Genomic DNA, 17926 nt, shown 5'->3' with positions numbered 1-17926 from the left:
ATGTATGTAATAAGATTATGACTTTAAAAAGGTTTCAAACAACTGGGTCTATAGAAAACTATGGATGCGTGAATTCTCTCAAAGTACCTGTAGATGCGTCAAAATTCACAAGGCCAAACAGCCGCAGACATGGGGAGCGTCAAGAAACAAAGAGATGCGTCAGTTCCTGAGACCATGGGGAGGCGATGCAAAATTTCTGCTACACGTAGGAGAACTGATGCGTCACATCCGGTCGGTAGGGGGAAGTGATGCATCAACTTCAAGATGGTTCTGGTCTGCGTGTGTTGCATTGGGAAAACTTGCCACACAGGTACAAAGCGTGAAAATCCGGGATGGGGCGGCAATCGATGCAGCGGTGTCAAGCGGATCTGCGTCGGTTTCTTCAGCCACAATCCCTCGATGTGTCGGTTCTTGCAGTGTTGAGAGACGCTGCGTCTATTTTGGCAGTGGAGCGGTGATGCTTGGACATTCACCTCGCACAACGGTGCTGCCTCAGAGAAACAGCCGCAAGAAGAGTGTTGCATCAATTTTCTTAGTTCTTCAGGTTTCTTCCAGCCCCTAGCAGCAAACACAACCTCCAGAGGCCAAGACCTGGAACAGGCACCCCCTGGTAGGGCAGAAATCTCAGCAGCAGAGTTAAGGGGAGCTGGGGGTGAAGTCTTTGAGTCCCTGAGACTTCAGAACAGGAGGTCAGCACACACAGGCCCTTGGAGATCTTCTTCAAGCTGGTTCAAAGCAAAGTTCCAGTCTTTGTCCTCTCCTTGGCAGAAACAGCAACTGCAGGCCAACCCCACACACCCACACAGCAAATAGCAAAGGGGCAGTACTTCTCCTCACAGCTCTTCAGCTATTCTCCTTGACAAAGGTTCCTCTTGAGTCCAAAAGTGATCTAAAGTTCTGGGGTTTCAGGTGTAATAATTATACCCCAAAATGTATTTGTTCTCTTTGTGCAAGGGACTCTGAGTCCAATTCAAACTAGTTCTGTCCTTACTGGTGCAGTATGACCACAGGGGGTGGAGACAGCATTATGCAAGAGAGACAGGCCCTATTCAGGTACAAGAAAATCTCCTCCCACTACTCTAAATTCAGCCAAGGTCTATTCAGCTCAGCTCTGAGTCATCCAGGATGGGCCAGTCACACCTCAACTCCTCCCCCGCCCCCAGTGGCTGTCTACAGTGAATACACATCCCCAGCCCCGGTCACTTCAAAGCCAGACAGTCAATGCAGAAACAGGCAGAGGCACACAGAATAGTTAAACAAGAAAATGCCTACTTTCTAAAAGTGTAATTTTCAAACATACAATTTAAAAAACATCACTACTAAAAGATGTGTTATTAAATTCTGAGTTCAGAGAGCCTAAACTTTATTTCTCTAACTTGTCCCAAATAAGAAGTTATACTTGGAAGATGTTACAAAGTATTTCCCATTCTATTGTATGGGTCAGATAGCCTTTCAATAGTGAAAAAGAAATTAGCAGTATTTCACTATCAGGACATGTCGCACACACCAGTACATGTCCTACATTTCACATGCACTGCACCCTGCCCTGGGGGGTACCTTGTGCCTACCATACGGGTGCCTTACATGTAAGAAAAGGGAAGGTTAGGGTCTGGCAAGTGGGTGCACTTGATAGGTCGACATGGCAGTTTAAAACTGTGCACAGACAATGCAGTGGCAGGTCTGGGATACCTTTTCAGGGCTACTCATGTGGGTGGTACAATCAGCGCTGCAGGCCCACTAGTAGCATTTTATTTACAGACCCTGGCACACTCAGTGCACTTTACAGAGGCTTACCAGTAAATCAAATATGCCAATCATGTATAACCAATCATGATCACAATTTATACAGAGAGCATATGCACTTTAGCACTGATTAGTAGTGGTAAAGTTCCCAGAGTACTATAGCCAACAACAACAGGTCAGAAAAAAATAAGGGGAGAAGAAAAAAGTTTGGGGATAACCCTGCAAAAAGGGCCAAGTCCAACACTGTCGGTATCTGAACACTCAGAAAAATATGAGTTTCTTTGTCTTTACATTGGTGACTCATATTTGATGATGCAATTCTATTTGGAAAAACTCTCACTGCTAAGTTTCACCCCTGTTGTGGTTCCTCACGCTAAACCTCAAAGTTTCACCATGGGCTACCACCTTACTCTCCAATCCTATATCCACGTTTACCAAGTTTGCATCCTTTAAGTTTGGTCCTCTTAATATAGTTCAAATGTTCACCAGATAATTAGGACAGTGCCATATTCCTCTTATAAATTTATGGAGGAGACTGTATATATACATGTATTCCCAAATATTCTCTTGTCACCATCAAAGCAATCCTTCACTCTGCCAAAACAAACACAACCCACTATACCATGGCTCAAGCTTCTTTTTGGATCACCAATTACACAAAGGACATGTTGATTTATCTTGAAGGCTTCCCGTCAAGGGCTAATCTTCAACTTAAAAAATAAGCTGTGTACTGTTGCGGGTTCATGATGTTCAAAGTGCAAAATGTACCTCAAAGTGGAAATCCTTGAAAGTCAGTAAGACAAGACTCAGAAACAATGTTCCTCTTGGTTTTCTCCAAAAATCTGAACTGGTCTACCAGACGAAATCCACCTAGCAGCCAAACCAATGTCCCTTTGAAAAGGCCAGAACACCCAGATATTTGCAAACCACCCAACAGGTGTAGACTGAGGTGGGCAGAAGCAAAACGTGAATGACACTTGAATAGACTATGGTGTGCAGAGGGATGACTGAAAGCCCCTGTGGATATATGTAATATGTGTATTTTTTAGAGGTGGGGGAAGAGATTGTCTGTAGGTCAGACCTAAAATTCGAAGTACCTTTTATGCCTTCATTGACAGTTTTGTGCCGTTGGCCAAAAAGGATCCCTTAAGCAGAGGTAAGTGTGCTTGCAGCCCTTGACACAGTGGATGGTGGCTTTCTCAGGGTGGCAGGAGACAACATGCAGCCAGAATCCCTTGGTGTTCAAGGTCGCAATGCAGCCTGCAGTACAGCAAACAACAGGGACCTGGGATAAATGTTGTCTAGAGCTCTCCAAAGAGCAGCAGTGTTTGTGTAACTCCCCACCTTAATAAAGACGTACTCAAACAATTGTTGCTGTAAAGTGAGGTATGCAGATAGAGCGGTAAAACGATTAGGACATTTCTGAATACTGGCAAAGCTACAAATTTGGGGTGCTCCCAATATTTCTAATGGGATCGCCCTTAGAGTCCAATTTTTGCACTGTTTCCTGAATTCATAACTTTGGGAAATTCAGCTCAATATGCAATTTTCTGCAGGTGTAATCCTGTGATCTTACATGTTGGCAGCAGATGTTAATTTTGAGTGCCTACGTGTAATTTAGGAGAGCAAAACATTTTATGTTTCGAGCTCAGCATTTGGTTTTAATATGCATGAGATGAGATGTCCTAATTTAGATCCTAATCTGTAGGCACCTTTAAAAAGGAACTATTCATCCATTTGAAAGCAAAAGAGACAGACAATGGGCATGGAGAGATTGGTATAAAAAAATAGCCCTGGTAAAAATCCCCTGTCTCTTTAAATCAATTTTTCCTTTCCATTCTTCCTCTCTTTCTCTTTCTCACTCTGATCTCTCTCTATACTCTCTCTCTCTTTGTTTCACTTTCTCTTTATTCCCTCACTTACTACAGTGATAAAGAATGAGGAGCGGGAAATAGTGACATAGGTCAGCAGCAGCTGTGGCCCTTCAGAAACCATCCCGCAGTTGCTCCAGATCCCCACGTGTGAAATAGCCAGTCTGGCCATGACAATAGTTGCACTCCACCAATGAAGTTTCATGAAGCTTATTGGATTACCTACGATCCTAGCAACAGAGTGTTTTTATTTCTATACATGCACACTGTGTCTCACTTGAGCTTTCAAACTGTTCACTGCAGGAGGACTGGTGATGAATATGCGGTTTTGTTCACATCCAGTTTATCAGGTGTGTCAGAGTTCATATTCAATGTCTTTTCAAAAAAATATTTTCCTGACTCACTTAGACAAAACAACACCCATTTCTGAGAAGAACACAAAGGTTTCTCCTTTTTAGGTCTCGCCTACGCAGAGCGCATGTGCTGCATAGGAGACTTTATCTGTCGTGCAGCTCTTTTACAAAGCACATACTCGTGCTTGTGGCGGCATACAGCTTGCGGCAGTGCACAGTGGCGTGCCACAAGCACGAGTATGTGCTTCGAAAAACAGCAGACTGCTCTCCCCAGCGCGCGCGTGCGCACCACTCGTGGGCTCTCCTCCTGCTCCCCCTCTCACAATTAACTTCTTACAGCTTTTGCTCAATGGTGATGTTTATTCTCTCTGGCTTTTCTATTGCTAGCATGTGCCTTCATATGTAGATATATTTATCCACATTGGTAGCAATACTTCTTTTCTTTGAAGAGACAGTCCTTTTCTTTCATCTGGCTTTTGTGTTCCCGAGATCGGAGTTTTCGAGATCTCAATCTCTTTCCTTGTTCTCTACACATTTTTCTCATTGCTTGCTCTTTTAAGTCGAATGCCCTTTCTCTTTTGCCTGCTTTGCATGCCTAACTCTTCTTTACCTGCGTCTCTGCTTGGTTGTCGATGCATCACCATTTCTTATATTTCTTCAACTGTGTAGTTTTTTCTTAGCAATTTACATCGCAGTGTTTCAGATTGGCTTCGCTCTATGATGTGTAGGTGGCCAGCTTCAACAACTGAAAATTTGCTGCCCTCATAGTATTGTACTAGTCTTCATATGCAAGTGATTAAATCATCCATTGGGTGTGGGGTCCTTTGTCTGTCTTTATTGTTTCAATAATGCCCCTGCTGCAAACATTGTTTCCAGCACAGGGATCGCTGTGACATATATATACCAGGACAAATCCTTATGCCAAATCGAAACCAGGGTACACATAGGTAATAGAGTACGTGTGTTTCATTGGTCTCATTCAGCCAAGTGTGCTAATCAGTTCCTCTTTAACAACAAAAGATAATTTGCATTAAACATAATGAAATATTTAATAACCCTGGGCGTAGTTCGCGAAGTAGCGCTACGCGTAGCTATGCAAAGTGCACTTCGCATTATGCGAGCTATGCGTAGCCTGTTCGCACTGTGCAAGATGCCGTTTTCAATGATTGCACAGTGCGTACAAGCATCCGGCACTGTACATTAATTGAAAACGGCATCTTGCACATTGCGAGCTGTAGTCTTCTGCCGCTCAAGTAGATTTTTACTCGAGCGGCAGCTTTCTCATCGCGAGCGGTCGCAAGCATACGCGACCACTCGCAGTGAGAAACCTGACCTCCCCGGGTTGAGAATCTCACCGGGAGGTTTATTTTCCGCACTCGCAATCGGCAACTTGATGTTGCTGATCGCGAACGAGGAAAAAGTCTCGCCGGGATGTCATTTTGCTTGCTCGCGGTCGCCAACTTGACGTTGAGGACCATGAGCAAGCAAAAAATGACCGCTACGCTACGCTACGCTACGTGTGTTTGCACTGTGCTACGTGCAATTCGCGTAGTGCGAAGTAGCGCAAATTTCGCAAACTATGCGAGCGTAGTGTAGTGCTTTGCCCAGGCTTAATATTTAATAGATATGACCAGTAGCCTCAATTTCAGTTTACGGGAAATAAAATGTACTAAAAGTGATTAGTATACATATAACAGATCACACATAGAGCAGACAACACAGTGCTCTTGTCATGAAGATCCAGATTTTTTTTTTTTAAAGCAGTAGCCAATCTCTGACAACATGCTTTCACCCAATCCAAGACTGCGCTGTCCCCCCAGGGGAGGTTCTTAAAGAACTCCACCGGCTGTGCGAAGAAGCTCCGGTTGTGTACGCACTCAGTCATCTGTCTCCTAGAGGTTCGCCGTGGACTTGGTAGGTGGCATTCTCGTAAAGGGCAGGACGCGAGAGTAGAGCAGTCATTCCCCTGGTTTGAGCTTCTAGCTGCTTACGGTCAGTTTCTCCCCAGCAACTGATACTATTGTCAGGCTGTAAGATAGGCAAAACGTCGCTGGGATTTTCCTTCTGTTGTAGAGACCACGTGTTCCATTGCGCACTGTGCTCTTTTGTTTTTCAGTTTTCGATAATGCGTGTGAAACCAGAAAATAGTAACAGTGGCGTTTCTGTTCTTGGGTAGTAGGGCAACGAGCATTTGACAAGATGGGGCTAATTTGGTGGTGGCGTTATGGTGAGCCAATGGAATGCTTTAATTGAGAGTAGGTTAGGTGGTGACGGTTGTTGAGCATGCGTGTTGCAATATGGTATCTGCAAAATACTTTTGGAGACGTCTTTAAGATACCTAGATTATAAGATTGACATTGCATTACCACTCATTGGGGTGCTTCTGATTTTGTAACATTCATTTTCTGTCTTCTCCACTAACTTGGAGCACCGCGTGGTTTTTTTTGTTGCCGTTTTTATCTAGCGCGAACTCGAGCCGAAGGTTTCGGAGTGGTTTCCTGCTTATTGGTTCATTCCTCTAATCTGTGTGGGTGTGCAGTTCATACCTTTTAGGGGTGCTCTGAACATGCTTGTGAGTTGGGGTGTACTGGCGGCCTTCCTGGGGTAGGACTTTCATCATGTGTTTTGTTGAAGGCAGGGCACATTTCGCAGAGGTTTGAACCAGGTAAGATTGCGGTCTGCTCTCGAGAAGAGCGTGCGTATATATATATTCTCTCTGTCTCTTCAAGCGCACTCGGCATACTCATGCAAATCACGGGATGTTTGGGAGATGCAGCTAGAGGTGCTACTTCGCACTGCTACCTGAGTATGCTTGAATCGGTTAATATTGTCACTTTTTTTTGTAACATCAGTGTATTAGATGCATAGCATCATTTCTCTTCAGTGTTGTCATAGTACAAGTATCTTGATCCAAGAGCATTTCCTACCTTTAATGATGGTATGGTGCTTAATTTGAGTCGGTGCTTTCCGGAGCTCGGCACCTGCACTTAATTACCGGCACTTGGAACAGCTGCTCATTTAAAGATGAGCAGGAAAACAGATTTTTAATAATTCAATACATATTTAAAACTACTACCAGCCACCCAAACCATTTTTAAAGCTTGGGGGCCGTGAACAGTCTGAATTCTCACACTTGTAGCTGTGTGATGGTTAGTAGTTGTCTAAGTTCTGTTATTGGCAGCGCTGATACTGGCAATGTGTGATGCATATTGCGGTGGCCTCATCACGAAGGCTCCGGCTCTTATTTGTTTACAAATTAAGCAGTGCCTTTGTTAGGTCTTGCCTAATCAGTTTGTGAAAGGCCTCTTGTGGACCATATAAAACAAGCATTGTCATAGCCAATAGGTCTCGCCTTTGGGACATTATAAGTGTTTAGCCATGCAACAGTTGATGTTGCACCAAGGATATTGTGCTGCATAATTAAATACTTATAAAGTCCCAAAGGCAAGACCTATTGGCTATGCCAATGCTTGTTTATTCTAGACATTAGCGGTGCACTTTGTTGGCTCAGTCGGGGCACCCTGAGTTGCAAAGTAATTCAAAAATTGCCCACTGATTTATGGTTCCAGAGATATCAGTGTTTGGAAGTCTGGTATGACCTCATCAGTACACATTGGATTCTTAAAGACCCATCTGTGTTCTGAAATTTTTAATGGGACGGGCATTTACACAGATTTCTGTCCCTGAAGATTGTGTATTACCTTGGGTGCCTGATTATTGAATGTTGGAGACTCCCTGAGTTGACATCCTTGGCACTGTGAATGGCATTCATTAACTGCTTACCCAGATGAAATGTCTACACAGAAGACATTATATGTACATAAGTAGATTTTCTTTTGCTACTCGATATCCAATTGTATGCTTGATGTACAGGCCAGAGTCAATATTATTCTTCTCCGGCCCTGTGATTGTTTTTTTTAAATATTTGTATTGATTATTTTTATATTTTCTCTATCTCCTGTGTGCCAACTTTAAAAAGAAATAAAATATCATGTAGCTTCTAAACTAAGACAAAGGGCAGACATTTCATATTGGTTCTGTTACATTGTTGCAATCAGGGCTTCTGTCAGGTTTTAGGAAAGAAAGTGAAACATTGTAAAGTCAATCCACTACTTTGGAAGTCTACATATTCCCTTTCCTAAAATTCAGGGAGTAAAGGAATTCAATCTCAAACGTGGAAGGCAATGATTAGTTTTGGTGAGATCATCTTGCCTCATATTTTTCCATTCTGCGACTAAAACAGCCCATCCAGATCTCAGGAATGGTAATCATAGAGACTGCAAAATGAAGCCAACTGGATGCAGATCATTTAGCAATACGTGCCGTGCTCCAAGGCTGGAAGTGATATTTTAAAGACAATGCCTTCTATGAATGTCTTCGATGGCCTCAAAATTGGGTCAGCTGAGGCACTGGGGGCAGCCCATTTACTGAGCTGTAACTGATGGACAGAGCATTGAACTGTTGAAGCTGTCCTTGACTCCAATCAGTGCAAAGCATGTGTTTAAGGGTTATAGGGACTAGACAATTTTAAAATGTGCGGGACGATCTGGGTTTCTCTACTGCTCCTACCGTTCACACACAGTAAGGAGCCTGCATCTGGTCAAACCGAAAGAGAATAAATTACACACAGAGCTGTGACAGGAATGCATTTCTCAGAGAGGTCACGCTTATGCCACCTAAAATAAATTTTGTTCAATAATTTTCTCAAAACAAACCCTATAAAATCTGAAGCTCTTAAGAACTCAAAGACGTAATTTCTGTGATTTGCCAGACTGTTGCCCCACTTAATGGGGACTCACCCTAAACCTAGAACATCGTGAGAAACTTTGCTATTGAGGTAGACTCTGAACTCTCTCTGACCCTCCGGCGAGTCGACCACATCTCATTCGTTGCTAATACCAGCAACCTCCTTTTAACTGCAAATCTGTTGATGTACTCTGGCGTTTCTTGTCTTTCAGCATTGTCTGCCCTGCGTGTCTGAATGCTTATTTTGCTTCCAAGCTGGATGACAGCAAAATATTTTTTTGTTGTTCTTTCCGTCTGTGATGATCAACGCCTAACACACCTAACACACCTAACACAGCTACTTAGAGCTCTCTTTGGGCTATAGAAATGATATACCCTCTTCCGCCTCAGCTACAAGAAACACGCTATAAGTTTAGTCACGCCTGTATGATTCCTTTAGACTCCAACACATGAGGCGTCATGTAGGGCAGAAGAAACAAGCAGTTCTTCCATGGCCCCTCCCTCCAACTAAAACAGAAGAAAGACCTGTATGGGGACTTGCAGGCATTCAAGCCAAAGACCCAGAAAGTTATAGGTGAGGTCCCCGCAGCTAACTACAGTTAGCACCCATATGCAAAATGTATGAACACATAAACTGTAGGTTTTTCTTATGGTCAAACCTATTACTGGATATATGAAGCAAAAATATATGTAAGAAAGATGATAGATGTAAGATAGACGTAAGCAACACAATAGTGAACATGAGACAAATATATATGATTAAATACCGTAGCATTATATATGTGCACATGAATCCTCTACGTAGCCTAGAATTCACACTGGTTGTGGCTAACATTGTGAGATGCAAGAGCCACATACCTGTAGCAAGGCTGGATACAACCAGGGTTCATACCGCCCATGGATAAATCTGGACTATGCCTAAGGAAGATTCTAGATGTCCTTCTAGTTCCATCTCCCTAGACATTATAGTCCTCTAACTCCGGTATGCGGAACATTGTGCCCAGCTGCATAAGTTCTTATAGAGTGACAAAAGGGCTTGGAAAGGTGTCTACATGCTTCTGACGTGTCAGAAAAATGGAAAAATTACGCTGGAGCAACACTCTCATATAGAACCTTCTGGCTTACTGTGCTTGTTCCGTGTACCTCGTGGTAATGCTAACTCAAAGCACTACCCTCTAAAGCAAGCCCCTCACCTTTCATGGGACTACACTCTTCATGTGGTACTGTTTCAGATGTCCAAAAGAAGAGTGTGACTTACTCTTGTAATACATACAAGTCTAAGACGACTTTAGTCTAGTTATGACAACAGTTATTCGGTGGACAGCTGGCTACCTGATAAGTGTAAATGAGTGTCAATTTAACAAAATTTAAAAAAATTAAAAATGTAACAAAATATATTGTGTTTTCACTTTGCCTTCTAAGCTTTTAAGTAAGATGTATTCTTTCAGTACTTCGTGGGTAGAGTCATCGCTCAGTACTTCATGAAAATATACATAGCTGCCCCCAAGTAACATGGTCCACGCCATTTGGGTATATTTCATTAAAATGTATTGAACTGAATAAACGTATGTACACGTAAAGTGGGTAAGCAATTACAAGAGATTCTATGGCATCAAGCTTGTAAAACAAACCCTTGAAAGGTCTTCTCTCAATATGACAAACAAATACATTATCTTTTAATATCCTTACTGCAATATCTTACTCTACCCATAATCATAGTAGCTTATTTCTTCTTCAATAGACTGGAAACCTACTCAAACCTTTAACAGCCGTATTACACGGTCATGCCTCTGAAGGGATAATATGATACATGATATGCATCATGTGGAGCTTCCAAACATAAAGTTAGTTGTATGTAATGAAGTCGAAGTCGACTTTTAAAATATGGACTACATTAAAGTCTAATTGAAACTCTCATGGTAATAATGTTGTGTCCTTCATTAGCACCTATAAAAATTACACAAATGTCGAGATTTAAAAGTATTTTATTTCCATGCATTGTTTAAATTATCTAACAGTACCCTAATAATCCTTTAGTACCCCTTAGTGCATCGATACCCTGAATCCTTGAAACACCAAAGTGCCCCTATCTAGCACTTCACCTAGTTACTTATGTACTGAGCACTACATTTTGCACACCATTCACACTCACAAACACTTTCAGTTCTCCCTATTGCTATTTCATAAGCATTGAGGAGATTAAACCTTCGATAGGTGCCAATAAATGTGGAATCCTGATGGTTCACTCGCCTTCCTGTGGCTATGGGGTCCACCTTTTCCACTCAGTACCATTCTGAGGTTACTTGAGAATGTCCCTTGGTAGGTTAAACTAAATTTAACCTCAGAGTTTAGATTTTTCACGAAGCTAAATACTTCACACTCACTTTCACACACCTTTAAGTCCAAAGCCAATTACAATATCCGATGGCGACAACACGTGCTCTCGGCTTCCAGTCAGTACCAGCCTCAACATTATGTGATGGCCTCATATAGACATTGCAGTTTTGCCCGGCCTCTGAATGTTCCCATGAATGAAATCACATATAGCATTCACACAGGCAGATACCATTTTACATGTCCACAAGAACATAACAAATAGTACTCTGCACTGAAAATGTGTTCATTGGCCAATGAGGCATGGCCTGGCCCAATGTAAGATGGCTGGTTTGTGTGTCCACCGTTCCAACCCTTGAAGGAGATACCACCTCTTGCTCCAGTGTCTACTGACCCCAAACAGACAGCGTAGCGAGGAGCTGCCAGGCACCCAATAACCCAGCTGTAGTGATAAACAAGAAAGAAGGACTAAGTCTATGTTTCAGGTTAACTTTCTTTGTACATTCTCTGTCTTGCACTACGTTTATATTTGTAAATGTTGATATTTGTTCTGGTTCACACTCAGCATTCCTTCTCCATGGCACCCAACTACAGCAAAGTCAGTTGCAGCTTGAAATCCTTGGAGGCAGGACATGTAGGACCTGGGCTCCTGTATTTCAAGGAAGAAACTTACTTTCAATCACATGTCAAGTCTCCTGTTCACCTGATCTCCCCCTCTTCACCAGCATAGGTCTCCAAAGATCTCACCATGGAAGAATTGAAGCAGTGATGTCATAGGCAGACCTGGGCCTGTGCAGGGGACTCGGGACGCATCACCATGCATTACAATGGCACACATAGCAGGTACCTGCATCTTGTATGTAAAAGGGATGCAATGAAGCCCCTGCTATGGAGAGAGAGAAGCCCAAAACAGCCCAGTAGGATAGCACACATGTCAGGGTAAGGCGCTGCTGTACCCGCGAGAGCAGGGCTGAATCAGCATATCAGGAGTGTGGTATGTGCTGATTGGCTCATCGATGGACCATAAAACCATTGGTGTGGAAGGTGGTGCTTGGAACATTGGTTTGTGTGTGCACATGTGTGTGTATAGGTTTGAAGGGGACAGGAGTTCTGGTTGGCAGCAGACCTTGATTAATGCATCTCTTTTTGCTCCATCTGTATGTTTGTACCCAACAAAGGTCAACACAACACCAAAGGTCCGTGTCTTTGTTGAAGTCCCAACACAACAACGTTGAAAGATGGGCAGTGTTAAAATAGACACAAGGTGGATTGTTCTGCGTTTTATTGGACATTCCAGCCTCAAGGAAGTGGCTCTGCAAATCCAAAGCATGGAGAGTAACACTTTGATGTAGTGACGAAGCGACAGACTGGGACCACTGTGGTCTGTAAGGGATGTCATATGGTGTCACACCGACCCTTACCCTGGTTTATATGGTCCGCTTTTTAATCAGCTTTCTGCTGCAGATTGTTTGGGAAGCTCAATTTTGAATGTGTGCAGTAGAATGCACCTGTGTTGGAAATCAAGTGACTGCAGACGTTTTCCAGTCAGGAACATCAAATGCATACAAGTCATGAGACACAAATCGCTGTGGGCTTCAGTCAGAAAAAATATGAGAACGGGTATCATTTATGGCCTGGGTCTCATGGAAAGGCACAATTTCATATTTGTGTACTAAGGCCTGCATGTATGAGTCATTCTTGGCACAAGTCACATGACCAGGGATAAGCGTGTGTGCATACGAACACCTGCACATATGCAAGTGCACCCAAAGGGCACCAGTTGCGCAACCAGGAATGTGTTCACACAATCAATGGCCAGCACACTAAGAGCTCTATATGTGGGCCAAGGGAGACAGCCACATGATACGGGAAACACACCTGGAGCCATATTACAGAAGTGCCTCTGGGGCGCAACGGGTGTTTGCTTCCACTTTGCGCTCCTCTCTGGAATTTTGGTACTACAGAAGGGGCTGCAAATGCTCGTGTGTCCCCTTCTGAAATACTGATAGTGCAGGCACACATAAAGCGCCATTACTTTCATCAGAGGGCATTCCCTTATTTGCATGGGGGTGTGGCACCATGCAAATGAGGGAGTCCCTTTGCATCTGCGCTCGTGCCGTATTATAGACGTGGGCACGGAGGCAAAGAAGCTGTCAGGAGGCTCACTGACAGTGTGCCACCTAAAAGGTATTGCACTGTCAAGGCGTCCCCTGATGGTAGCCCTCTGAAAAGGGGAAGGGAGCCCATGGACCCCCCCCAGACATCCCCTTGCAAGTGGGTGTAGTCCCTCACTGCACCCGCCTGCAAGGGGATCTCTAATGCCTCTTTAAAGTGCACTGTGAAACATGGAGCGGCTTCAAAGTAGCCACTCCGTTTAGCACATGAATGCGCTGCCCTAAGGGCAGTGTGAGTTTGTGGCGCATTCCTCTAATATGGTGCATTTTCTCTGTTTGCGCCGAGTGCACCTTTTAAAAGGCGCACCCGGTGCATACTAGGAAAATGCCCCATATGTACGATACAGCCCCAGATGCATTTAGAAGTGCAGCGTGACTTGTTGTTTCTAGTGAATTGAGGAATAGTGCTACAGCGTTTGGAGTTTGAAATTGGAATCTGGAAATGAAGGTGAATGAACTACTTCACTTGACCTCCATATACTGTGTGTGGTTGGGATCAAGATTTGGAGGATTGTGAAATCTGACTATATAATTAGGAAGGAGAGAGAAAGATAACAAAACATTGTAATACTTATTATGTTCTCTGTAAGTGTGAATTGCCATCAATATATCAAATGTACAACCTCCTCCACCAATCCTTACCGAGCCTGGGAACCTCATATTGACTGGGATTCACACTTGGATATATTCAAGTCTTTTGTAGAGGAGTTGAATGAGGAGCGGTGTCCTCGATAATTTTGGTTACTCTCGCTTTAACTTTCATTAGGTGCTTTGAGTTTTAAACATTTTTAAAAATTCAACCCTTGGAGAACGTAGGAAACTTGAATGCATACCAATGTATACCTAGTTGCGATAAAGGAAACACATAAAGTATGGGGGGAAAGTGAATGTAGATTTTGAAAGAATTCAAAGAGAATGTGAAGCTATTGATCAATATGTAGCGACCTTAAGAGCTTTGGCAGTGTCATGCAAATTTGAGCACATCATCTGATTGAGCAAGTTTCGCTGGGCAAAATATTAAAGCAAGTACAAGAGATTTTGTGGGAAGGATCCAATACCAAACTGAAGGGTACCATCGCTGCAGCGAGGAGTATACTCAATTATCAGAGAATTGTGTCCAAGACATTTGTAAAAAGACAAATAATATGATGGTAAGTTTGGTAGTAAAAAGTAGTGAATATAGCAGGAAGCCAGAAAGGAAGAACAAGAGGAGTGAAGGTGGTGTACAAGAAAACAGGGAAATTAGTTGTTACAGATGTAGCAGTTTGTCACATAAGGTGAATGCCAAAAGCTGGTCTTCCATAGATAAGGTACGCATTTGTTGCAAGAAGAGAGGACGTTTTGCTGTGCAAGATAAATCACTTTTGAAAAACCCATGGCCCAGTAGAGAATTAGAATCAATAATGTGCATCCTGGAAGTTATTCAGGATACAAAGTGGAGCTTGAGGGTTCCATTTGGTTTAACCTGCACTATAGACTGGACTTCAAGGGTCAGAGGACAAGAGGGAATTTGTTCCCATAAAGGTAGAATCTATTTTGGGTTAGCCTCACAAGGCGGAGCTGGGCATGAAATTAGACCAATGGATGATCCTCTAGTGTGTGTGATTGATGGTGGTATTGCTATGAGGGGATGTTATTCTGTACAAGAGGAAGAAATTGGGGATGGGCTCAAGAAAAACCTGTGGAAGTTTAAAGGTTTCAAGCATACAACTGTACTCCCAGAGGATTCTTTCCAATATGAGGGAATGCCTTTCGGGTTGGTAAGTGAACTCCCCCGTAATTCAAAGACTTATGTTTGGCATTTTGAAGGGTGTACAAGATGGCATCCTGCTTTTTAGTTGGATATAGAGGAGCATGACACAAGCGTGAGGATTGGCTTTTCAGCTGTGCAGGAGTGTTGTGTAACAGTAAAACAGTAAACAGTAAAATGTGAAAAATGCAAGTCAGTAAGAGGTTGAGTACCTTGGCCACAAAATATCCAAGCAAGGAATACTGCCAAAAAGACACATTGCGGGTATCATTGAGGCACTTTTGCCAAACTACAAGAAACAATAATTGTCATTCCCAGGTTTTGCAGAATTTTATGCAAGGCTCACTGAAATTATTCGAATAAAGTCAAGCTATTCCATAGGCTACTTAAGAGCAATACTAGGTACATGTGGGGACAGTAACAAAGTCAATATTTTGAAATGGTTAAAAAAGAGGTTGTACAGAAACCATGTTCAGAAGCGTTCATAGTTGGAGAAAAAACATTGTTGCTGTTGATGTGAATGGATATGGTGTGGGGGCCACTGCAATCCAAAGGAAGGGTGTGGAAGAATGGATCATAGCATATGAGTCACATACTTCACCTCCAGCTGAAAATAACTATTCTGTAATTGAGAGTGAGCTGTTGGCTTGTACTTGGGCACTGGAGAATTTCAGGACATACTTGTGGGGAACAAAGTTCTTGCTAAGGACGGATCATAAGTAGGTAGTAGGTGAGTTCAACTGACAACTGCCCTTTGGAAACTGAAGGCGTTAGCACCTCGAGGACCTGTCACGTGGACAAACATAAATCCTCTAGCCAGCTGTTGCTCTCTGAGGCAGTGATGAGCGAGATCAACACTAGTAGAAGCAAGATAACAGAAACCAAGCTGGATACAATACTGAAAGAAATCACGTTGATTTCTTGGCTGTCAAATGAAACCAAAATAAAGACAAATACATTCCTGGCCTTATGCCCCATGCGTCATTGGTCGGACATTAGTCACTGACTGCTGGACCATTGCAGCCATGCAAATGACCACAGACATGTCACAATTGCACAATAGAGTTGATGCAATAAGTGCAACTGAACACAACTTAAACCACGTTATTGATCCATAGAGTCCACACATGAAACCTAAGGCAAGAGATTCCGTGGAGTTGTATAAAAACTCAGTGGAAATCCGTGGAGTTTCGCTACGCCCTACTGTAATAACACTGATCAACCCTGCTCCCTCACTCACCTCTCAGCACCACCTCCTCTCCCCAGTGATCTATGCTGGAAGGGGTGCAGCGCAACCCAAGAACATGGATGCAGGTGGTGGCACTACATCGGGCTCCCATGGCCATGGGGAGCTACCTCGGCTGCTCCCTGCGCTAGGGTACGGTGTGTACAATGCACGTCAGTTGCCAGGCAACCACCGCATGCTGGCGCGGGACAGTGATGTCTGCAGGAAGAGATGATCAGAAAGCAGCCAGGGAGGCAGGTGTGGGGTCTGTTGTGGACTGGGGCTGGCACACTTCGGGTTGGAACGAGCTGCCGAAGCTGGACTCACAATGACCCTACCCGTGACGCTGTTTCTAACAAGACTAGGAGATTGAGGGCTCAGCAGGAGGGGCTGGTAAAGGCTTTGTGTATGAAGGACGCATAGTCCGAGAAGGCGGCTTTTAATGGTACTTGTAATCTGGGAGGAGGTGGGCACAGGTAAGGTTTTTCTGGCTGTTGTAACTTGCTGGACACTTCCTCTTCAAGCAGAGTCTGAGGCTGTGTTGCTCAGCCTAATTCAATGTTACTTCAACACAGGCACAGCTGGCATGCTACACCTTCTTGCGGGGACACCGTCAGCAAGTTCTGCCTTATTAAAAAAACCAAGCTGCAATTCAGGGATCCTGGTTTTTCTTTTAAACTTTGGTGTTATTAAATCAGTATGTAAAGTATTCTTGGCAGAAAAGGCCAGGACTGGCTAAAAGTCACACGCAACACCACGTCACTTGGCAGCAATCACCTGACCTCTCCCCCGCAGCTTTGCGAATCCCAGAGCCCTGCCCCGTGTGTCTGTTTGTAGCACAGTGCGCCCCCTCTCTCCACTCTACGCACTTGAGGGATTCCGCACAAAGACAGCACCTCGATGCTGCTCATCTTACAGTGAAACTTTATGATCCACCAGGCACAAGCAATGACTCCAAGGTAATAAATATTGCATTAGGCCACACTGCTAAAGTATAATAAAGTAGTGTGCTCTGCACTGGCACTGTAGGCAGTTCATTGAGGAATTTCACTACAGCCTCCTTTGGCCATTTTTTTTATTTTCAGAGTGTCCTCTCTCCAAAATATGGATCTTTAACGCTCTTCTGATATAGTGCTGCTAAATCTGTGCTTTTGCAGGGATTCTGCTGATGCACAGAACTATGCACAGGAAACCAGGACCTCAGTGAATTGTGGTGTACCAAAAACTCACCTCAGTACCCAGAACCCCTATCCGACCAGCATCAGTGTCCCATTCGTTATCCGTATTCTCTCGGAGGTCTCAATGTATAGACAACCCAGAAAAAGCGACTTAGAGTACTCTCAGGAATGGTGGGAATCAGAAATACCTGTTCATTATTATTCTCATGTCAGTCCACAACAAGAGTAATCAGAGACACGGTAAAGTTTAAAAGGTTTATTTTATAAACTACGTGTCCTAAGATGCAGTACTTTGGCTAACATAAGCAGACAAATGATTATAATTAAAACCATCAGCATTGTTACAATACCATAGAAAATGAAGGGAGAGGAAGGAGCCTAGCGCGCAACCAAGATGGTCACATAGGCTTAAGGCTCTCGAGGGCCTCCGCAACCTCCCACGTCTATCCTGACTAAATCCTGGTAAATTTGACGGGCTTTTGCTGATGCATTCGCGCTGAGGTGCCACCCGTTTTCCGAATTCTGATCGGACGCCGGGAACCCGAATGGTTG

At 43.6% G+C, this 17926-nt stretch overlaps 1 protein-coding gene across 3 annotated transcripts in view; it reads right to left on the bottom strand.

Moving 5' to 3' along the window:
- The window catches only part of LOC146776234 (5-hydroxytryptamine receptor 3A-like), a 309675-nt gene that overhangs the window by 226870 nt on the left and 64879 nt on the right, over positions 1-17926 (bottom strand). The window lies entirely within an intron of this gene.

This window comes from Triturus cristatus, chromosome 12 (assembly GCF_964204655.1).
Source record: "Triturus cristatus chromosome 12, aTriCri1.1, whole genome shotgun sequence".
Taxonomy (NCBI): Eukaryota; Metazoa; Chordata; class Amphibia; order Caudata; family Salamandridae; genus Triturus; species Triturus cristatus.
This window is presented reverse-complemented; position numbering and strand designations above follow the sequence as displayed.